Raw genomic sequence first — 23,901 nt, forward strand, 5'->3', positions numbered from 1 at the left:
CATATGCACACAATAGCAATAAGTAAAATAACAGAAAGACTTTGTAAGGGCATTGACCAGAAGAGCCTGGGAGTCTAGTGGTCTCAGCCTTTCGACCTGTAACTGGCGAAGGCCTCTCTCTGCCTTACCTTTTCTCACAGGCCTGGAAACTGGTATTCCTATTCCGCTTTACTTTCCAGTCCCCCCTCCCCCGCCCCCCAGAGCCTCCTGGGCTGTGGAGATTTCATTTTAAATGTGCTGCTCCTCTTAGTCAGCACAAAGGCCTCTATTCTGTTCAACGGACACCTTCTCTTCTCCCTACAGTCAACATTTCTTTAGACTTAATCCTTTAAAACCCCCTTAAACAACCCAAAAGCAATAAAGAGATAGTTCTTGGTTACATTGCTCCTCTTCGCTTTGTTCTTCCTAAACCCGTTCTCAGATTGCAGGCCAGAAGGTCTTTGTGGGACTGTTGACTCATCTCCTTCGCCCTAATGAGATCACCGACACCCTCCACAGAGTGGCTGGCTGCTCCGGGCTGGGTATTGGGTAACAGAGCTGTCTAGCTGAGGGCTGAGCTTCCTGGAGAGGAGGGGAAGGGGAGGGAGGGAGGAGGGCCTCCTGGGCCTGGGACTTTGCAACATCAGTGACCCCCAGGGGCCCCAAAGCAGGATCTTTGGATGCTTCAGGAAGGCTTATCCCAAGTGACCCGATCTCTTCCGCTCTCCCCCTACACCCCGCCAAACACCGACACCGGTGATGGGGTCTCCCATCCCATTCCCTGGAGGCTCGCATTACAGCCTCACGAGGAAAGAGCTTCCTCATTAAATCGTTAACTTTGATTCTGTCTCTTAGCACAGAGGTGTTTGACCGATATTAACCAGAACAGATACGTTTTGATGAAGAAAATAAAGCTTTGGACCATAGCTGAGGGGGGACGAGTCTTAGTTGGAAGAAGGAATAGAAAATACAGATGCAGCTTGTCGGAGCCTGGGACAAGGGACCTGAAAGGAGGAGAGGATTGGGTTAAAGAGCACAGCCTGGCCGATTCTTGGAGTCTCAGCAGTAAAATGAAGACGGTAGAATGTCTAGAATGTCGTTAGGCCGGGGGATTGGGAGGTACAGACCACTATCAAACGAATGAAGCCGATGGATGCTTTAACTGTGAGGCCGGATAATGAGGTAGCCTGTGATGTATCTCTGCATGGGTGCTGTGTGCACAGTTACCTAACCATAAGTGCAGAGATCAGGAGCCTGGGTCCGTTTTCTGTCTTATTTCTTCCTGACTCTGGATGCGATGTGACCGGCTGCTCCCTGCCGCTCCCTGCCGCCGCCGCCAGCAAACCTTCCCCTCCCTTCTAAACAGTGAACCAAAATAATCCTTCCTTTCAAAAATTACATTTTTATTTGTTTGCTTTTGTGCGTGCCCTTGTGCCATGGCTGCACGGAGGTTAGAGGACAGCTCTAGGGAGTTAGTTTTGCTTCCACCGTGTGGGAACCCAGGATGAACTCTGTTATCTGAGTTACCAACAAGATGACTTAGCTACCTGCGGGCCGTCTTGTCGGGCCTCTTCCTTCTTCTTTCTTAAATTGCTTTTATTTTACGTGTCTGTATGAATGCTTGCACATATCATGTGCATACCCGCTGCCTTCAGAGGCCAGAAGGTGGTGTCAGATTCCCTGGAAGTGGAGTTACAGATGGTTGGGAGATGTCACGTGAGTTCTGGGAACCAAATCTAGGTGCCCTGCAAGACCAGCAAGGCTTTTAACCACTGAGCATTTCTCCAACCCATTAAAATTAGAGTATCTGAGAGTCTACCCTTCCTGGCTGTTTTCTTGTCCCATTTCACTGTCTGAATCCTACCTGATGCTGCCCTCACCAATGAAGTACACAGTGGGTCTTGAGTCTTGGTCTTAGGGTCCATTTCTAGGGGCATACAAACTGAGGCAAAGAACACTGCCTGTAATCCTTGGGATTGAAAGTGTAGTCTGCAATCCAGCAGGATCGTATAGTACCTGGGAGATCCGTCAAAAAGCTGAGCCCCCAGGTCCATCACAAACCCCTTGAACTATAATTCCCATTTGAACCGCATCTCTGCGTTCCTGTGAGCCTGTCGGGTGAGGAAGCAGCTGTCTGTACTAAACCCACCCCTCCACACTTGCTGGAGACTTACTGCATGGCCAGCTACAGGACACATTTTGTAGATGTTATGTTTATGATTGAAAAGAATGCATATTTTCTAGTAGTTTAATATAGACTTCCATACATGTCCTTTAGTTCAAGCTTGTTAATTATATAGTTCAAAACTTTTATATTTTTGCTTGTTTGTTTGACCTTCTGTTACTAAGAGTTATCTGTTGAAACTTTTCAAAAAGACAGCGAAACCTTCAATGTCTTCCTAGAATTCTCAGTTTTCATTATATTTATATGCAACAAATGCGTATGTATATATATATGTGTATATATATATATATATATATATATATATATAGAGAGAGAGAGAGAGAGAGAGAGAGGGTGGGGGGGGCTTAACAGTTAAGAGAAGACTCTGGACCCAAGTTCAGTTCCTATCATTCACATAGGGCAGTTTATAACCACCTCTAATTCCACCTCTTGGAGCTCCAACACCTTTTTTCAGGCTTCTTCAAACACCTAAATGCAAGTGGCATACATATACACATCAATAAAAATAAATCTTTAAACATTTATACACATACACATATAATTTAGAATTTTTTCTTTTCTTTCTTTCCTTCCTTTTTTTTTTTCAATCACTGAGAATGGAAACAAGGCCTTGGATATGCTGGACAATTTCCTACCATAGAGCCACAGTCTCAGTCCCTACTGTATATATTTCTGAAGCTATTAAGTGTTCATTATTATATTGTTTTATATTTTTATTGAATTAATCCCTTTAATCATATTTTTTGACAATCTCTATTTTTACTTCTTAAATAATTTTGTGAATGTTAATATATGTAAATATATTAGCTCTCATTAGGCTAGGATTTGCCTGGTATCTTCTCCCTTTTTCTTTCAGTTTGTGTGGTTTTGTTTGTTTGTTTGTTTGTTTGTTTTCCGAGACAGGGTTTCTCCGTGTAGTTTTGGAGCCTGTCCTGGATCTCACTCTGTAGCCCAGGCTGGCCTCGAACTCACAGAGATCCGCCTGGCTCTGCCTCCCAAGTGCTGGGATTAAAGGCATGCGCCACCACCGCCTGGCTTGTGGTTTTTTTTTTTTTGTTTTTTGTTTTTTTTTAATGTATTCTCTTTTTTTAAGATTGATTTTTGTTTTATGTGCATTGGTGTCTTGCCTGCATGTATGTCTGTGTGAGGGTGTTGGATCCCCTGTAACCGGAGTTACAAACAATTATGAACTGCCATGTGGGTGCCAGGAATTGAAGCCAGGTCATTTGGAAGAGCAGCCAATGCTCCTAACTGCTGAGCCATCTCTCCAGCCCTGTTTGTTTGTATTTGAGACAGGGTCTCACTATGTAGCTCTGGCTGTCCTAGAACTCACTATGTAGACCCGGCTGGCCTTGAATCCACGGATATCTGCCTGCCTCTGCCTCCCAAGTGTTGGGACTAAAGGTGTGCTCTACCACACCCAGCCTCATTTTTTTGGTAAAGCTTGATATTTGAACCACATTGAGTTACTTTTTGTTGCTATGACAAAAACTTGAGAATACACCTTATCCACACCTCCAGCTTACTGGTGTATTCATTTCTTTTCTTCATTTTCCTTTTCTCAGTCTTCTTATCTAATCAGAATAAATTCTTTAATCTGCTTTTCCACTTTCTCAAAGGTAAGGGAAATGAGAGAAATTACCACGATTGTCTCTATTTTGTTACACTTGTGAAACCTAAAGTTTCTCAATCACAATCCCTGATAATTCAGCTTTGTGGGAAAAGAGAGGCCAATTAAGCTGTGCGTTTGCCAATGCCAGAGTTAATGAAAGCTGAAGTTTATATTTAATATCTGTATATTTATTTTTGTTTTTGTTTTTGTTTTTTTGGTTTTTTCGAGACAGGGTTTCTCTGTGTAGCTTTGCGCCTTTCCTGGAACTAACTTGGTAGCCCAGGCTGGCCTCGAACTCACAGAGATTCGCCTGGCTCTGCCTCCCGAGTGCTGGGATTAAAGGCGTGCGCCGCCGCCGCCGCCGCCGCCGCCGCCGCCGCCGCCACCACCACCACCCGGCTGTATATTTATTTTTATTTATGTGTGTGTACCATGTATGTGGGGTGTCAAGGAGGGTGCCCAGAAGAGGGCATCAGATTCCCTGGAGGCTGGAGTTACAGGAAGTTTCCAGCTGCCCAGTGTGGATGCTAGGAATTGAATTCAGATCCTCTGTGAGAGCCGCAAGCTTTCCTAGCCACTGAGTCATCTCTCTGGCCCAACAATCATACCTTTCTCTTTCTTTTTTCATTGAACCAAATAACTACAAATTTTATAAGCTAACCTTTCTGTTAAAGAATACAGTTTTGTAGCTAGAATTTAAACTGGGAGAAAAGAAATGCACTCTTTAAAAAAAAAAAAACAAAAACAAAAACAAAAAAACAGACCAAAACCACAGAAATACTGCGGAAAGACTTCAACACAGAAATATGGAAATGTGTTTAAAAAAAAAAAAAAAAAAAAGGACAGTTCCTGCCCACTACAAATGACTGACAACAGCAGGACACAGGGACTTGGAGGCTGTGAGGGTGATCTTGATCGGATTAAGAATCACCATGGGCCGGGTGGTGGTGGCGCACGCCTTTAGTCCCAGCACTCGGGAGGCAGAGCCAGGCGGATCTCTGTGAGTTCGAGGCCGGCCTGGGCTACCAAGTGAGATCCAGGAAAGGCGCAAAGCTACACAGAGAAACCCTGTCTCAAAAAACCAAAAAAAAAAAAAAAAAAAAAAAAAAAAGAATCACCATGGAGCTGGGTGGTCCCAGAGTTCGGGAGGCAGAGGCAGGCCGATCTCTGAGTTCGAGACCAGCCTGGACAACAGAGGGAGTTCCAGGACAGCCAGGGCTGCACAGAGAAACCCTGTCTCAAACAAACAACAACGCATCACTATGGAAACACATCTCTGGTTGTGCCTGGGGGGGGGGGGGGATATTCCAGAAAGGTTTTACAGAGTAGAGGAGACCCATCCTGAATGAGGGTGACATCATCCCATGAGCTGAGGTTTGGATAAGGAGAGAGCCAGCTGAGCAGAACACTCAACTCTGGGCTTCCTGACTACGGATGCAAAGGGGCAGGCCACCTCAAGTTCTTGCAGGCATGCTTTCTTTCCTCACAGGACGGACTGTACCCTGGAACTGTGAGAAGAAACCCTTTTCCTGCATTTCTTGTGCCAGGCATCCTATCACAGCACTGAGGAAATTAACTACTCAGTGGCACGCGGTCTGATTTCCTTGTGACTCCCACGGACAGGCAAGGGATGCATGTGGCTGTTCCATGTGGCACCAGACATTTATTTCTAGATGACTTCCACCAGATTCTTCAGTGTTATTTCAGAGCTGCTCCACGGTCCGGGGTAAGAATCGATGTGTGCACCTGGAGAGCGCGGGAGAGATTCTGTTCCCACCCGTGTGAGAGAGGGCGGGCGGGGAAGGCAGCAAGCGACCTGTCACCAAGCATCTTTTCCTCTTACTGTAAAGTAATCAAAACAAATAGCATCCTAAGGTCTCTGCCTGGGAGTGGGGCTGCTGTTTACAGGTAAACAGAGACCTGCTGCCTGCTAGATCTGAGTAACAGGATTCAGTCAGAGACTGAAAACACAATTGTGTTTACAGAAACGCCAATGTCAGGTCGGCTGCTGAAGGCCAAGGTCATGTTTACTGCAAGCAGGGATGTCTGGGCGGCCGCACAGACTGCTAGGGAGGGATGCTGAGGAGGCAGAGGGTGGCTGCAGCTGTGGGTCTGCAGTTACTTTTGTGGATAGCCTCCAATCCCAAACTACACGGTTGAGGATTGCCAAAGCAGGATGGCGCAGGCACCACAGTGCACCATATGAAGAGCTTTGTAGCTCCGTGGGGTCTGAGATGGGCCAGTTGGTCCTGTGACATGGCTCTGTTTTGTTTCTTTTGTTGTTGTTGTTTTGTTTTCCTTTCTATTTTTGAGACAAATTTTCTCTGTGTAGCCCTGGCTATCCTGGAACTCACTCTGTAGACCAGGCTGGCCTCCAACTTAGAGATCCACCTGCCAAGCACTGGGATTAAAGGATGGCACCACCATCATTGGATCTGATTTTTGAGCCCCAAAGGCTTTGCTTTGGGTAAAGGAGGAAGATTCTTCTTCAAAAATTAGACCATAATAGCGGAAGGTTGCAAAATCCCAAAGTGTCTGCCTTTTAGTGCTCATTCCTGCACCTGCTGTAAGATAGCCACGAGGTCAGGCATTGCCTGCTTGGCAGGCCAGTCCCCCTAGAAAGCAGCACGGTGTGGTAGTTACAAGTGCCCACTACGGTTCGAGGCCTGAGACATCCTGACTCACCCACAGCAAGTAGTGAAGCTCGTCTCACTTGAGTTTCCAAATAAACCACTATTTTTTAAAAAAATTCTTCAGCTCTTAGCATTAGCAGAAGAATTCATAGGAGAAAAGAAGAAGAAGAAAAAATTTCCATAGTCCCTGGTGGACATGTGTTAAAAACTCCATGAATGGTAGCTGGTGTTATTGCAGAGAGGTTTTGGAGGAAAGGGCTAGCCTTCAAGAAAATTAGTAGCCTGGTGTGATGGCACACATCTTTAATCCCAGCCCTCGGGAGGCAGAGACAGGTGGATCCCCAAATTCAAGGCTAGCCTGATCTACAGAGGGTGTTCTAGGACAGCCAGGGCTACACAGAGAAACCCTGTCTCAAAACCCGACTCCACCCCCTAAAAAAAGGAAATTGGTGACTCATCAGACATTAGAGCATCTCAGGAAAACAGGCAGATAATCTTTGCTCTGGCATCTTAGCTTGGGGGGCCACACAAGCGTGCTGCGTGGAGGAGGTAGGGAAGTAGGGTGGCTCTCTATTCCTGACTCACTTGGGATCCTTCCAGTTTTAACACAGGTCCCACACCCTGCGGACTCCTCATTCCTGGGCATATCCACATGGCTGGTCACTCCAGAAGCCAAACAGAAATTGTTTTGGGAGTAATTTCCAGTGCAGAGCCTCCTGGAGTGTTGACTCTTGACTGACCCACTGTGTTTTACAGTCCAGCCTTCTGGGAGAAGGGGCCTAACAAGGGCAATTGTCTCCCCTTTGTCCTCATTAATGACTTCAATTAAAGCCAGGGTTCTCTGGCAGGACAACTTCTACCCAGCATGCCCGCAAAGCCCTTCCCCACTGGGCCCAGTCATCAAGCAGATTTGTGTGGGTGGCTGGCACAGGGCTTTCCAGGCATCTGTGCAGAATGTCCAAGTGATGCAGCTGAGACTGTCTACAGATGCTCAGTGGCCCGCTAGGACAGATGGCTAGGATAAAGCCGAGTCTCTCCTGCTCTTGATCCACAGGATGGATTGAAACCCACTCTAAGGCTTGCATCTGGACCCAGTCCTTGGGTCTTGGAAAGACTGGAATTGGCTAATTTAAGGAATTAGCCTTGTGTATCCAGGTCAAAGGAAGCAACCTATACTCTTGTATTGTTGTTAGACCTTTGGTGTCACACGCAATCTGTCCTGATCTGCAGGAGCTATGGATCAACATCCCTGGAACCTTGTAATCTTCCCAATGACCTCCATGGAACTCCAGGCAAGAGTGAAGATGCTGGTCAATATCTATTAGTCTGTACATAGTCTATTAGTCTGCTTTATCTTAACTAAGACCAACTATCTGAGGAACAACTTCATGAATTCAGATTCAGCTCACAGCTTCGGAGGGTTCAGTAGAGGGTTGTTTGACTCTGTGAGCTTGGAAGTCTATGGCAGAGACATTTCTTCGCCTGTGAGGACAGGAAGAAGACCATAAGCCAGGACTGTCCCAGGGCTTGAGGTTCCCACAGCCCCATTTCCTCCAACTAGGTCCCACCTCCTGCAGGTCCCATAACCTCCCCAAATAGAGGCAGTGTTTAGGGGTCAAATGTTTAACACACGGGCCTGTGGGGACATTTCATATTCAAGCCACCCCACAAAGATTAATTGAAAAAGTGTGGTTTCAGAGTCCAACACTCAGAGTCCAGTGAAATGGCTTAGTGTAAAGGTGCTTGCCTTTTAAAAAAAAGGTTTTAATCTATTTAGATTTATTTTAAGCACGCATGTATGTCTGTGCACCACATTTGTGCCTGATGCCCATGGAGGTCAGACGAGGGTATTGGAGCTCCTAGAACTGGAGTTATGGATGGTTGAACTGCCATGTGGGTGCTGGGAATGGAACCTGGGTCCTCTGCAAGAACAACCAATGTTCTTAACTGCTGAGCCATCTCCCCCAGCCCTTGCCCTGAAGCCTAATGATCATAGTTCAATCTCTGCATCCCACAAAGTGAAAGGCAAAAACCACCTCATGTAAATTGTCCATGAAATGTTCACACACATGCTTTGGTATGACTGTGTGAACACACACACATATCAAATACATTAATGAAAAGGTTACATTACTAGGGCTCAGATGTGGCTGGGTTGGTAGAGTGCTTGCTTGGCATTCATTTGCTCTGCAGATTGTATAAACCAGGCATAGGAACCTGTAATCCCAGCATGTGGGAGGTGGAGGCAGGAGGATCACTGTAAGTTTAAGGCCAATCTGATCTACACAATGAGTTCCAGTTCTGCCCCACCAGGATACACAGACTGTCTCAGAAAACAAACCAAAAGACATTGTAACCCTGAATTTCAGCTTAGTGACTCGTAAGAGTGAGTTCTATATTTCCTGCAGTTCAACCATCATCAAGTAAACACTGTGAATGAAAAAAGAATGAATGGGGGCTGGAGAGATGGCTCAGTGGGGAAAAGACTTTACTGCTCCTGCACACGGCCCAGGTTTGGTTCCGATCACACACACAGGTGGCTAACAACTGCCTATAACTTCAGTTTCAGGGGATCAGGCATGCTCTGGCCTCCTCAGGCCACACACATTGTGCACATGAACTTATGCAGGTGTGGGTGTCCATATGCACGCGCACACCACACACACACACACACACACACACACACACAATGAATAAACACGACACCTGCTCTCAGCTCCTCATCTGGCCCTTTGAACATAGCCAGCCTTTCTGCAAAGCATTCTTTTCTATTTTTGTTTTTGTTTCTGTGTTTGAGATAGGGTCTTGCTGTATAGCCTGGCTCACGATGTAAACTAGTATCGCCTCTGCCTCAGTTGGGTGCCTTCTTGTTTTTGTTTTGGTGAGAAAGTCTCATCTAGCCATGGCAGGCCTTAACCCATGATCCTCTGGCTTCTACCTCTGAGTGTTGCAGTTATAGGCCGGTATCACATAGCCCAGCACGGGTCTCAGTTTCTGCCTGAAAAACAGAAAAGGAGACTGTATAGTAATTGTCTTTTGAGAGTGGTTGTAGTGTCTATGCTACATGAGGTAACAGGTGAAGTCACGGGCACACAGTAAAGTTCAATACTGGTAACAGAGCCAGGTGGATTAAGAGTTTGATGCCAACGTTGTCTACATAATGAGACCCTCTCTCCAAGAAGCTGAATGAATGAATGAATGAATGAATGAATGAATGAATAACACAGAGTAAATGATAAGTAAAATGGACTAATTTTAACCTTACCCGGCTTTATCTGGGCAGCAAGTGAGTGGAGGAACCAGAATTCAGAGAGCTTTCAGAACTACTGCCTTCCCAGGATCTGCCAACAGAGGGCAGCATTATAAACCAGGCAGCTCCGAGTGCCGATTTTACCTCTGCCGCCTGTAAAGCTGTGCAACATTAGGAAGGTGACTTCACTTCTCTGAGCCTCAGTATTTCTTCTGTAAACTAACGTAGAATAAAACAAGGTACTCAAAAGAAGAGGCTATCCTTGTCGTCAGGACCCAGAAGACGGTATAATTTCTACTCGGTTCTTTTTAAAGATGCACCGCATCAGGCCAACACTGATCTGAGTCAGGAGTCCTGGGCTCCTGCACCCCTTCGGCCTGTTATGTTTCTACTATGTTATGTTACTTTGTTGTGTAACTCTGGGAAAGCCTTGGCCTCACCAGAGTCTTCTCTGGAAGTCTTTGTCTAGATTGACATTTAGAATTACCAAGGGCAGGGCGGAGCAGCTTTTAAAACCCCATATAAAGGATGGAGTGTATCTGTGAATAGTGAATACCAAAATCAAGATAGCAAATGATAGGATGGGGTACAATCCAGTTGGCAGTGGGCTTCCCAGCATGTGAAGCCCTGGGTTCAGTGGGTGTGCCAGCACACAGCTGTAATCTCAGCACTGGGGAGGTAGAGGCAGGAGGATCAGAAGTTTGAGGTCAGCCTTGGCTATATAGTGAGCTCAAGGTCAGCATGGGCTACATGAGACCCCATCTCAATAACAACGACAGCAGCAGCAATAACAAAAACCTCCCAAAGACAGCAAATACATCTGGAGAAGAGAAGTCAAGAGGACCAAGGGTTCAAGGCCAGGCTGAGCTGCACAGTGAATCTCTGTCTCAAAAGTTGTAATAGACATTTGGACTGAAGGGAAAATTCAAAGTCAAAATAAAATCACTATTACCACTCTACAGCAGAAAATTAACCAGAAAAATAGTAAATAGTAAAAATAAGGTATTTGCAGCAGCAACAAACAAGTTAAAAGACGTCATCCGGCCGGGCGGTGGTGGCGCACGCCTTTAATCCCAGCACTCGGGAGGCAGAGCCAGGCGAATCTCTGTGAGTTCGAGGCCAGCCTGAGCTACCAAGTGAGTTCCAGGAAAGGCGCAAAGCTACACAGAGAAACCCTGTCTCGAAAAACAAAAACAACAACAAAAAAAAAAAAAAAAAAAAAAAAAAGACGTCATCCTACTCAGCTTTCTATTGTTGTGACAGAGACCATGGCTGGGATGGCTACTGTTGGTTGTCAACTTGACTACATCTGGAATTAAGTTAAACCCAATGGCTGGGCACACATGTGGGGGATTTTTTGTTTGTTTGTTTTGGTTTTGGTTTTTTGAGACAGGGTTTCTCTGTAGCTTTGGAGCCTGTCCTGGACTAGCTCTGTAGACCAGGCGGGCCTCAAACTCAGAGATCCACCTGGCTCTGCCTCCTGAGTGCTGGGATTACAGGCATGCACCACCACCGCCCGGCGATTTTTTTTATTATTATTAATTAAATCATTAGAAGTGGGAAGATACACTTCTAATCTGGATCTTTGAGGTAGAAGAACCATCTTTTAGCTGGGCCACACCATCTGATGGTAGTCTATATAAGGACACGGAAGAAGGAAACCCTTTCTCTTTGCCTGCTTGCCCTCACTCTCGATGGCAAGTCTGTTCTTTCCCTGAAAGCCTACCTCCTTGGGATTCCCAAATATACTGAAGACCAGTGAGACATCCAGCTTTGTGGACTGAACAACGACTGGATTCCTGGACCTTCTGTTGGTAGGCAGCCATTGTTGGACTAGTTGGACCACAGCCTGTAAGCCATTTTAATAAATCCTATATATATAGAAATCTATCTATCTTTTCTTTCTTTCTTTCTTTCTTTCTTTCTTCCTTTCTTTCTTTCTTTCTTTCTATCTGTAGAAATATATACATAAATTTCTGTAAGTTCTGTTCCTCTAGAGAACCCTGACTAATACTAGGACCAAAAACAACCTGGGGAGGAAGGGATTATTTAGCTTACACATCCCAATCACTGTCCATCACTGAGAAAAGCCAAGGCAGGAACTCAGGCAGAGCAGGAACCTGAAAGCAGGAACTGAGGCAGGGACCGTGGCGGAGCACTGCTTTACTGGCTGGCTCTTGTTTCTTTAACACAATCCAGTACCACTTGTTCAGGGTGGCACTGCCCAGCAGAGGGCTGGAGCTTCGCACATCAATCAATCAAGAGAATGCCCCACAGATGTGCCCAGAGGCCAGTCTGATGGAGACATTTTCTCAGTGGAGCTTTCCTCTTTTAGATGATCTGAGCTTGTATCAAGTTGACAAAAAACTAACTCGCACAGATATGGAAAACAATGATTGCTGATAAAGAACAGAGGAAACCGATCCTGATTATGGAAAATCATTCCATGATCTCAGAGTAGTTTACTCAGCACTGTAATGATGCCGGCACCCAACAGTTCATGTACATATTCAATGTAATCCCAACCAACACAAATTGAGACAGTACTAGCCCACTAGCAGGCAGGTTCAATTTGAAGACTATTAAACTGGGTGTGATGGTGCACACCTTCAATCCTGGCACTTGGGAGGCAAAGGTAGGCAGATCTCCTGTGAGTTTGAGGCTGGCCAGGGCAAAATGCTGAGACTGTCTCAATTAAAAAGAAAAAAAAAAAAGAAATTGGGGTCCGTTGTACTTGTCAATGTTAAAGTATTCTACACAGCTTAGTAGTGAGAACACTAGCAGCATGCTGGCTTTTTTTTTATGTCAACTTGACATAAGCTAGACTCAGTTGTGTGAGAGGAGGAAACTGTGAGAGAATGCCTCTCTTGGATCAGCCTGCAGACAAACCTGTAGGGCATTTCTTAATTAGTGATTGTTAGGGGAGAGTCCTGCCCATTGTGGGTGAGGCCACCCCTGGGCTGGTGGCCCTGGATTCTATAAAAAAGCAGGCTGAGCAAACCATGGGGAGCAAGCCAGTAGGCAGCACCCTTCCATGACCTCTGCATCAGCGCCTGCCTCCAGGTTCCTGCCCTGTTTGAGTTTCTGCCCTCACTGCTTTTGATGATGAACTGCTATATGGAACAGTGAGTGAAATAAACTTACAGTTTATTTCCGATAATACTCCAACAATACTCCCCAAGTTGCTTTTGGGTCATGGTGTTTCATTATGGCAATATTAATGCTAACTATGACATAGTTATATAGAGACTTAGTGAATAAGAAAGTGGGATTACTCAGAAGATTAAAAAAATGGCTTAATTTAAGGGAAGAATAGAACAAAATCCAGAATTCAGACATAAAACAAGATTCCAGATAGACTGAATATTGGAATGTGGATGTCAAGAGTGTTTGTAACAGAAAATTGAGGCTAGACTTTTCAAAATTGAGGGCTGAATCAGGCAAGTGCCCTACAACTGAGCCATCCCCTCTGGCTCTCATTTTTGTTAGACAGTGTCACTGTGATGTCCTGTCTGGGTTCGACTTTTGCTCCTGCTGCCTCAGCCTCCTGGGTAGCTGAGATTGCAGGCATGCGTGAGTGCACCTGCAGAAGGAAGATTTTTTAAAATGTTTTATTTATTTAGTATTACTACTTTATATGTATGGGTATTTTGTTTGCATGTACGTCTGTGTACCACATGCATGCCTGGTGCCCACAAAGGTCAGAAGAGGCTGTTGGAGCTCCTAGAACTGGAGTTACAGATGGTTGTCAGCTGCCTCGTGGGTGCTGGGAATCAAATTTGATCCCCTGGAAAAGCAGCCAGTGCACTTCACTTCTGAAAGATGGTTTAAAAAAATGAACCCCCCAAACACAATCAGTCAAAAAGTAAAGCCAAGCCAGTGGCCCTTGTGTGATTAATCATGGTTAACCTTGATGGCCAATTTGATAGGATCTGGAGTCACCTAGGTGAGAAGCCTCTGGGCATGCTTGTGAGGAATCATCTAGATCAGGTTGATTGAGGTAGGAGCACACATGCACGGTTCTAGATTGAATAAAAAAGAGTGTGTTAGCCGAGCACAAGCATCCAGCCCCCGCTGCTTCCTGACTGGAGATGAATGTGATCAGCTGCCTCAGGCTCCCGGCTCCATCCCTTTTCTGTCATGAGTAACTGTACCCTAACACTGGAAGCAGAAACAAACCCTTCCTTCCTCTCTTAAGTTTAGTTTCTCAGGGTATCTTATGCAGCATCAGGAAAAGTAACTAATGTAATCACCTCAAAAACCCTTTGATAAATCTGATTATATAAAAGTTGAGAGCTTTGTGTTTGGCAAAGAAAACCAGGGACACAATGACCAGTAATAGATTGGGCAAATATATTTTCACATATCTAAGGAGTGAGAAATTACTGTCTAAAGTACGTAAGGAGCTCTGTAAACCAACATAAAAACACAGGAACTGTCGGGCAGTGGTGGCATGCACCTTTAATCCCAGCATTCGTCAGGCAGAGAAACAGGAGGATTTCTGAGTTCAAGGCCAGCCTGGTCTACAGAGTGAGTTTCAGGACAGCCAGGGCTACACAGAGAAACCCTGTCTCAAAAATCCAAAAAAAAGAAAAGAAAAGAAAATACAGGGACTATAGCAATGACCATGTGATGGCCATGAACAGGTGGGAGGAGACACAGTAGAAGGCACAAGGGTGAATAAACTAATGACAATTATAGAAATGCAAATTAAAAGGATGACAAAGAACATCTCTTAATATTTTATGTGTATGGTGTTTGCCTGCCTGCATGCATGTCTGTGCACCACATGCATGCCTCATGCCTGCAGAGGCCAGCAGAGGGCATCGGATCCCCTGGAACTGGAGTTACAGATGGTTGTGAGCAGCCATGTGGATGCTAGGAATTGAACCCAGGTTTTCTAGAAAAGCAGCGGTGCTCTTAACCGCTGAGCCATCTCTCCAGGTCCAGAAAACATTCTTTTGATGTTACACTAACAAAAATTAAATATCTGGATAATAACCAGGTATAGCTGAGGGAGTGAGGATTTAGGAATTGTCAAATACAGCTAATGGGAACGGAACTGAAGGCCTAAGAAACTGTCCCACCTACATAGGGGGTTACTTGTGAGCTCTGAGAGTTGGAAACAATCAGGTATTCATAACCAGGGGACTAAACTGGTGACATGTGTCAGATACATCTGTAACGGTCGGAACAGTAGTAGTCCAGACATACATGGCTCAAGATGGCTATATCTTGACAGGCTGAGAAAATGTAAACAGATCGAAATATGTATAATTGGAAAGCATTTATCCAAATGTAGATATTATTCAAGAGCAGATATAAAAAAGGATGTGCACCTAACATATCCGAATAGTTGCATGTGGAGAAAGAATACAATTGACCAATGAAAAGTACATGAAAAAGGAATGAATGGATGCATGGTTAGATGGAAAGAAGGTGAGTGGGTGGATGGAAGAAGGAAGGATAGAAGAATGGATGGATGGACTGATAGATGGAGGGATGGATGGGTAGGTAGGTGGATGGGTACCTGGTGGTGGGTAAATGAAAGGAAGGATGAAAGAGTGGATGGGTGGATTCACGCATGCATGCATGATTGTGTAGACAGGTAAGTGGGTAGATGGAAGGATGGAAGAGTGGTGGGTGGATTCATTCATGTATGCATGCATGATTGTCTAGACAGGTAAGTGGGTAGATGGAAGGATAGAAGGATAGGTGGATGGATTTCTCACAAGAGAGGGACTATATTTCATGTGACAGGGTATGTATCTCAACAGAGTATGATTTTCTTAGTCCTCTGCATTAGAAATGTCATTCAAAACCCAAACAATCCCTTAAATACTTGAAAATAAACTATAGGAACATTGATGGATTTTTACCACAAAAGTACTTCTAGAGCAAATTCTGTTAAGAACATTTTTTTAATGCAGAGTCCCATTATTTTTCCCAAACTCCTCTGGAATTATAAATACTACAACTCTCGGCTGGAGAGATGGCTCTGCAGTTAAGAGCACTGGCTATTCTTCCAGGGTTCCTGCGTTCAATTCCCAGCAACCACATGGTGGCTCACAACCATCTATCTATAATGGGATCTGATGCCCTCTTCTGGTATGCAGACAGACATTCAGACAAAACACCCACATACATAAAACACATTAAATAAATAAATCTTTTTTTGAAAAGGTACCACAACACACAGTTCGCATTTGCCTTTTATTTATTTATCTAGTTATTTAGATTTGTTACACTTATTTATTTATTTATTTATGTGTGTGTGTGTGTGTGTGTGTGTGTGTGTGTGTGTTATGAGAATGCCACAGCATACATGTGGAAATCAGACAATATGTAGGAGTTAGTGCTTGCCTTTCACCATGTGGGTCCTGGGGTTTGAACTCAGGCTGTTAGGCTTGGCAGCCAGCACTTTGACCTGCTGAACCATCTTGTATTTACCCCCTCATCCCCCCAACCTCCACCCCCAAGGGAGAGCATGAAGGCAATCCTCCATTACCACAAATTTTGCAGTCAAGTTTCCTGTGTTTGGGGAAATCACACCCAGAGTGCAATGGATAAGCTTTGCCCTGGGAAAAGCACCTTTGTGATCGTCATGGTACAACCCTGCCAGGTAAATTTTGTATTTGCCTCTTCATGAGATTTTTTATAAAGCCCTGAAAATATTTATTGAGCCCTATTTATACCAGACAACATTTTGGACACCTAAGATAAAGCATGAACAAAACCAAGATTCCACGCTTAAGGTGTTTATTTTCAAAAGAGCAACAGTAGATATAATTGACATGTCAACTGTACAGTGTGACAGGTCATAACTATTCAGAAAAGAAAAGTCAAACAAGGCAAGAGGATTCAGGAAGTTGCGGGGTGGTGCTTTATTTGTATTAAGTGGCAATGGAACTGTGAATTTCACTGAGAAGGTAATCTAAAGGAAGGAAGCTCAGCATATAGTTTCAGGGAGAAGAATGAGCCAGTGCAAAGGCCCTGAGGCAGAAGCATGCTAGGAAGGTAGTGAGTCTGGCATTATATGAAAAAACAGGAAGTGATGGGGGATGAAGCCAGAGAAGAGGGATTATGTTCGGGCACAGATCATGTGGGAACTTGGAGACATTTATCTGGACCTAAGGGTTTTTTTCTCTGAATGGAAAGGAGAGGGCATTGTGAGTTTGGAGTTTTGTTTGTTTTGGAACAGGGTCTCATGTAGCCCAGGCTGGCTTAAAACTTGCTATGTATTTGAGGATAAACTTGAACTTTGAGTCTTCCTGCCTTCTGAGTGCTGGGATTACAGATATGTACTGACATGCTCTGTTCATTCAGCATGCCTGGTTTATGTGATGCTAGGGATCCAATCCAGGGCTTCACACATGCCAGATAAGCACACCGAGCTACTGCCCAGCTCCAGAATCAGCTTTCAACAGGAGAGAGAATGTCTTCAGGTGGGACAGCAGAGGACATGATACTGATGCTGGTGGTAATGTGCCTACTGTGGGACCTTTCCCCTGTCTGCCCAAGCTCCTCGGCTGGAAGATGGAAAGCTCAGAGCTCTGCAGGGATTGGGGTAGGGTGGACTGTAGATGGTCCTCTAGGAAAATGGGAACTGGACAGAGGAGGGAAGAGCAGTACAACAGCCAGAGACCTACTTCAAGTTCAATTAACTAGAAACTGTTCAATGGCCAGGTGTGGCGGCACACATTTAGAAGGTGGACGTCTTGACTTCCAGGCCAGCCTAGGCTGTCTTCGGGAAAAAGAGGAGCACTAAAAATAAACTTGTAAAGTGGAGATTCTCCTGCTAGCTAATTCCCACGCCACACTTGCCTGGCACAGGCTGTAAGCCCTTGGTCTTGGACTCTTAGCAACCTTCTAGCCTCTGGGCTCTGTCGCTACCTGCCTCCCTGGAGCTAGTCTGATGAATGAATATCCCGTTCTGTTCAGGCCCAGATGAAATGAATTCTTCTGTCTCCAGCTGCACCACACCCTTTCCCTGCCTCCCACTGAGTTCTGGCTTCTGGTCTAGACAAGACAGTTTTTGTGCTCATTTGCATAGCAGAGGTTGTTGATATCAGTCAGATCCCCAGTGAACAAACGCTCAAACCTGTCTCAGCCCAGGTTCTCAGCTCCACCCCCAGCCCAGCTTCAATCTCCTTTCCATCTCTTTTCCTAGGCAGCTTCTTCCCTCTCCATGGAGGAGGGCATCCAGCAGAAGTCCCCATGAGTAACACTGATGCCTTGAATCCCACGGAGATGACTCAGTTATCCTCACAGATCCCGAGCAGCCAGGGGGAAATGAACCTGTGTGTCCTCACCGCACAAGTGTGTGCATGAGCGAGTGTATGCACACACACACACACACACACACACACACACACACACTCACACAGCACATAAATAGACAAGTGTAAATAATTTCTTCATAAAACATATTAACCTGGGCTGGAGAGATGGCTTAGTGATCAAGAGTACTTGCTGTTCTTCCAGAGAATTTGAGTTTGTTCCCAGCACCCACATTAAGTGGCACACAACTACCTGTAACCCCAGTTCCAGGGTAAGGATGCCTTCTCTGACTTCTGTGGGCAACTGCACACATGTGGAAAACACACACACACACACACACACACACACACACACATATAAAAGTAAGTAAGACCTTTATATGTATACGTACATATAAAGTTACTTTTATATATACATACATGTACATATACCTGTATATATACATGTACACACACACACACACACACACATATATATATATATGCATCGTGTGTGTATGTGTGTGTGTGTGTGTGTGTATACACCTCAAAATTTTACTCATACTCTGTTCCTGGCAGTCCCACTCATCATTTGCTTTGGAGAGTTTGTTTTTCTGAGATTTCATATAAATAAAATCATACAGTAGGTGTGTTTTTGTTATGTGACAGCTTTCCTCAGCCTAACATTTTTGATTCATCATTTCATTGTGTGAATCTATAAGTCTTTCCTTTTTTTTTTTTAAAGATTTATTTATTTATTATGTATACAATGTTCTGTCTGCATGTATCCCTGCCCACCAGAAGAGGGCACCAGATCTCATTACAGATGGTTGTGAGCCACCATGTGTTTGCTGGGAATTGAACTCAGGACCTCTGGAAGAGCAGTCAGTGTTCCTAACCTCTGAGCCATCTCTCCAGCCCAAGTATTAGAACTTTTTAAAGATTTAAGAACTTTAAGTCAGGCGGTGGTGGCCCCCGCCCTTAATCCCAGCATTCGGGAGGCAGAGGCAGGCCAGTTCTCTGCAAGTTCAAGGCCAGTTTGGTCTACATAGTGAGTTCCAGGACAGCCAAGGCTACACAGAGAAACCCTGTCTCGACGCACCCCCCAAAAAGACTTAAGAACTTTAAAAGGTTGAACTGTGTTTTGTATTATGATATTAGCATGAGATGTCGGGGAGGACGGGAGAAAGGTTAGGGTTTAAAAGGCAGCATGTGGCAGTGTTGGACTCCTTGCAGAGAGGCCTTGTAAGCCAGTGGTGAGGCTGTCAAGGCAAAGCCTAAGTTTCGGTGGAGACTGTATGTGTTGGGGATGCCAGGACTCTGAGACATCTGCCAAGAAGAGGGGCCCGTGTAGAATGGAGGTGGTCTAAGAGAAGAAGCTATGTGTGTTTAGGGCAGCAGAGCTGGAGGTGTGCGGCTACCCAGGCCTTCGGAGCCCAGTTAATTTCGTAGAAACCCCAGACGATAGACACGAAGCTGAGAAATCTGATATTTGCCCTGGTAGATTTAAAACATTTTTTAAAATTTATTTTATGCATCTGGGTCTTTTGTCTGCATTATGTCTGTGTACCATGTGTGTGCCTAGCCTTCAGAGAGGGCAGAAGAGGGCATCAGATGCCCTGGGACTGGAGTTACAAACAGTTGTGAGCTGCCATGTGGGCACTGGGAATCAAAACCTGGTCTTCTGGAAGAGCAGCCAGTGAGTGCTCTTAACCACTGAGTCATCTCTCCAGCCACACACAGTGTCCCCCTGACCCCCATTCTAGAGAGAGTTTCACTATACAGCCCTGGCTCACCTGGAACTATATAAACCAGGCTGGCCTTGAACCCATAGAAATCTACCTGCCTCTGCCTCCCAAGTCTTGGGATTAAAGGTGTGCACCACACCTAGTCTGAGAGTACCTGTGATACTAGAAATGATCATTTATGTCAAAAAATGGGACATGAAGACCAACAGGTATCCTGTGGCCTGCAGGTATGAAGAGACAAGGGGCAGCATATAGGCTCAGATACCAATTGTTAAAGTTCCCATCAGTAATGAACACACGAAAGACAAATACTTGGAAATTAAGACAGGCCTGAGAATTTTAGATGATTTGGGTATTAAATGCACCCTTAAAAAGAAAAAGAGGAAGAAAAACAACCTTACTGTTTTATTCACTTCTGGTGGAACTCGCCTAGCTATCCCTCCAAGGAGAGTCTGATTCCTTCCCAACCCCTTTCCCAGCCAGAGGTATTAATTGTTTGGTTTTGGTTTCTAGTTTTTCGAGAGAGGGTTTTTCTGTCCTGGCTGTCTTCGAACTCACTTTGTAGACCAGGCTGGCCTCGTCCGATGGCCTCTGTCTCCCAAGTGCTGGGATTTAAGCCACTATGCCTGGCTGTTTGATTTTTATAATGACACATCATTTTCCAATGTACTTGCTTTTTTGTTTATTTGTTTCAGTGCAAAGCTAAACCACAAACAGGTACAACCAAGGCATCGTGCCTCACGTTTATTCCTGCGAGCTCATCCAAGTGCTGACCACTGGCCGAGCTGGGGTGAAGGGACAGGCGTAGTATGTTAGTAAGGCCTGGGGTAAGGCAGGTTCCAAGGGAAAAACAGGTCACGTGAGACCAATGTGGGTGGGAGCCGCCAGGTCCTGGCTCTTACGCTTCAGTGCCCTACATTGAGGGTAAGCCATGAGAAGGATTCTCCCTTCACCATACTCAACAGCAAGCCCCTGTGGCAAGCAGGGGTCCAGGGCCATCTGACCCAGACACACCCATTTCCCCCTTCGGTTGGCAGACCGGGACAAGAATGTAGGGCATAAGGATCCAGCTCTGTCAATGACATTGTCAAACCACAAGAACACATGGGGCTCTAGAAACACCCCGTCCCATCCATTGGTGGTGACTCTAGAAGCCAAGTAAGAAGGTGACCAGTCCCGAGTAACTGCACCCATCTCCTCTCCCAGAAAGGAAGTCGTAGCTTGGCCTAGTTGTCAGAGATCCCTAGGGGCTTCCCCGGATCCAGACACCCCCAGGCGCTCCTGAAACACCTGGGGGACAGAGCCTCTGCAAGCCAGGTTGGGGCCCTCCCAGGTGCAAAACCGGTAATCGGGCGGGCCTGGGGGTAGGGGGCAGGCGGCAGCTGCGGATCGCGGGCAGGGCGGCGGGGCGGGAGCAGCTGGATCCCGGGGAACTTGGCGAGCACTGCGAGCCTCGCGGGGGGGCTGACATCAAAGGCCCCGGCTAGCGCGGAGGGGAAGGGGCGGCGCAGACCCCCGAGTTTCTGGACCTCTCTATGATTTAAAAAAAAAAAAAATTGCACTCCTAAAGACCTCGATCGCCCGGTTCCTCTCCGCAGCTGCTGACTGCTTTCCATCCCCCGTTGCTCTGGGGAGCAACGGGTGCGGGCTGCCCCGAGGCGCCCCTTGGCACCTGGCGACAGAAGGTGTTCAAGAGGGATAAACAATAAGGACGGACGGCGTGGCGACCAGGTAGTCTGTGACTATTTAGATGCAAATATCCGCCAAGACTTTGGTACCCAGGGTGCAAAGGCTTCCAAGGATGAAGTGCTGAGACCTCATCCCTCCTTGGAAAGTTCTGGAACTTCTCTCCCCACCCCACCGTAAGAAGCCAGAGGGCCTCAATGGTGGCGGATGGCTGCTTTCGGTGGGCAGGGCTATGTGCTTCTGGGCATGTGCCTGCTTCTGCCTAGGCTGGCCGCAGAGGCTGGGCCTTGGAGAGGGGTAACCGTGAGGCAGTGGGATGGATTATGGGGTTGGGGTTGTAGCGGTTCCTGAGGTTTAAACAAGTGAGAAAAGTGAGGGTGGCGGTAAAAGAATAAAGTGCCTGGCCAGATGTGCCACACCTGTAACCCCAGCTCTTAAGCGGTTGAGTCAGGAAGGTGGTGAATTCCAGGCCAGCCTGGGCTACACAATGAGACCCTATTTCAAAAAACTGAGAAAGAAAAAAGGAGAAGAAAGAGGGAGGAGAGCAAAGAGGAGAAGGAGATAGGGGAGGAAAGTAGGGAGCGGAGGAAGAGGAGGGGAGAGGAGGAAGAGAGAGGAGAAAAGGACTCGGGCAACTCAGGGCGCCATCAGTAGGAGCAAAGTCCATCACTAGGTCAGCACCAGGATGAGTTCTCAAACTGAAAGGGATTTGAAGCAAAACAATGGATCTCAGAGTGCACCCCGGAGCCAGCCCCAGCTCCTTCCCTGGGAACTCCTCAGAAACGCCACCTACAGGAGCAGAAACTGGGAGTGGGCCCAACCACAGGCAGTCCTGAGGCCAGGCGGGCTTCAGGTTGAGAACTTTCAGCGGAAAGGAGGGGAAGCTGGCTGCTGCGCCCCCCGCCCCCCAGTGGAAAGGAAGGGTGAACTAGGTCTGTGGACACACCACTGAGGAGGCCGACGTCACAGCTGAAGGCCAGTCCCTCACGCCAGCCCTGCTTGCCCGGCCTGGATTTGGTTATCACACTCGTCTGATTTTTCCAAGAGAAGCTGAAATCTTAGAAGTTTCCTGTGACAGCAACTAATTAAACATAAGCATTGCTTGCATCCTCACGGCAGCTTGGATTTACGCTGTTGTGTCCTCATTAATATTTCCTAAGTTCCAACTCTTTTTTTTTTTTTTTTTAATTCTGGACTAGTGTGGGGTCCATGTGCGTAGAGCCTGCTGCCACGCCACAGTGTATCAGTTTGGCTTCCCAGGAAATACTATGCGCAGAGAAAGCTTTGTAGAACCCCTCATAGCCACATAAGAATATTATTGTTCCCCTTTTCTCCCTCTCTGTCGCTTTCTCATGTTGCTAATAAGGGAGCCCCATTGTTCTCATTATAATTTAGACCTAAAAAATGCTGACCCACAGACACATTAAGCAACCTGCTCAAAGCCATCTTCCTAACCACAACTTCCTCGTCAAAGCCCACTCTAAAACACAGCTAGTGTTTACCAGGCTTTCCCCTAAACGGCAGGTATTGTTCTCAGGACTGTACACGCATTAACCCTTTACATCCTACAGCCATCGATGAGGTGACTTCGTTGGTCTTGTTTTTACAAATGATGGAACCGAGGGCCCAGAGAAGTTTAAAAAAAAAGTTCCCCGGTCAGCCACTGCGATTGCAGTAAGTGTCAGCCTGGCGTTTCACCCCATCTCTCCTCTCAGTGATAGGTCTCATCCTAGTCCACTCAGACGGCGTGGCTAGGAATACGGGTCCTACACTGATGTTGCCAAGCTGAGCTGGTCCTATGCACAGGAAGCTGTGACTCAGCCAGGTCAGCACCCCCACCCCCACCCGCCACCCCCACCATACCCACTAATGTAGCCAGTCAGGCTTAAGGTGTCACGGAGTTTGACAGCTTTAACAAAGGAGGTGTCATCCCGAGAAGATGAAAGAGCGAAGCTGTTTATTTGAAGATTAGGGACTTAAGAAATGTGTGTAGCTCTCCAGGCAGCAGCAGCAGCTCTGCGCCTTCTCCTCCTCCGTGTTCCCGACAGTGTTCTCCAGTGTTCTCGGGGCTTTACGCGGAAAAATGCCCCGTAATCCAGTTTAATGTTACAAGACTTTCCAGGGAGCAAAGATGCCCCCTCCTGCCAGCACTACTGGGAAGTGCTCCCAATGGACAAAGCCCACATCACGGGAGTCTGAGAAGAGGGAAGATAATTTTACATTTCCAGATCCAATGTGCTTTCTCTCCCTGGGGTCCAGTAGGGTTACTCTTGCTACATGCGTCTGATGGAAGAATCAGGTCATCCTAAAGTATTGGATATTAATTTTCAGTGTGTATTTTTTTTTCAATCAAAGTATTTTATTTTATACTTTCCCCCATTGGGTTCTTTTCTAAACTTCATTTTATTGTTATTATTCCATTATTATTATTTATTATCTTATTTGTGTGTGTGTGAGAGAGAGAGATGCATGGGCACACATGTGTCGTTGTATGTTCATGGAGGTCAGAGAACAACTTGGCAGAGTCCATTTTCCCTTGCCGCCTTTACA

General features: G+C 46.1%; 1 pseudogene; it reads right to left on the reverse strand.

The window, feature by feature from the left end:
- Positions 1-16,135: 16,135 nt before the first annotated feature.
- LOC131907581 (U1 spliceosomal RNA) lies at positions 16,136-16,289 on the reverse strand (annotated as a pseudogene).
- Between the last annotated feature and the right edge of the window lie 7,612 nt (positions 16,290-23,901).

This window comes from Peromyscus eremicus, chromosome 3 (assembly GCF_949786415.1).
Source record: "Peromyscus eremicus chromosome 3, PerEre_H2_v1, whole genome shotgun sequence".
Lineage (NCBI taxonomy): Eukaryota > Metazoa > Chordata > Mammalia > Rodentia > Cricetidae > Peromyscus > Peromyscus eremicus.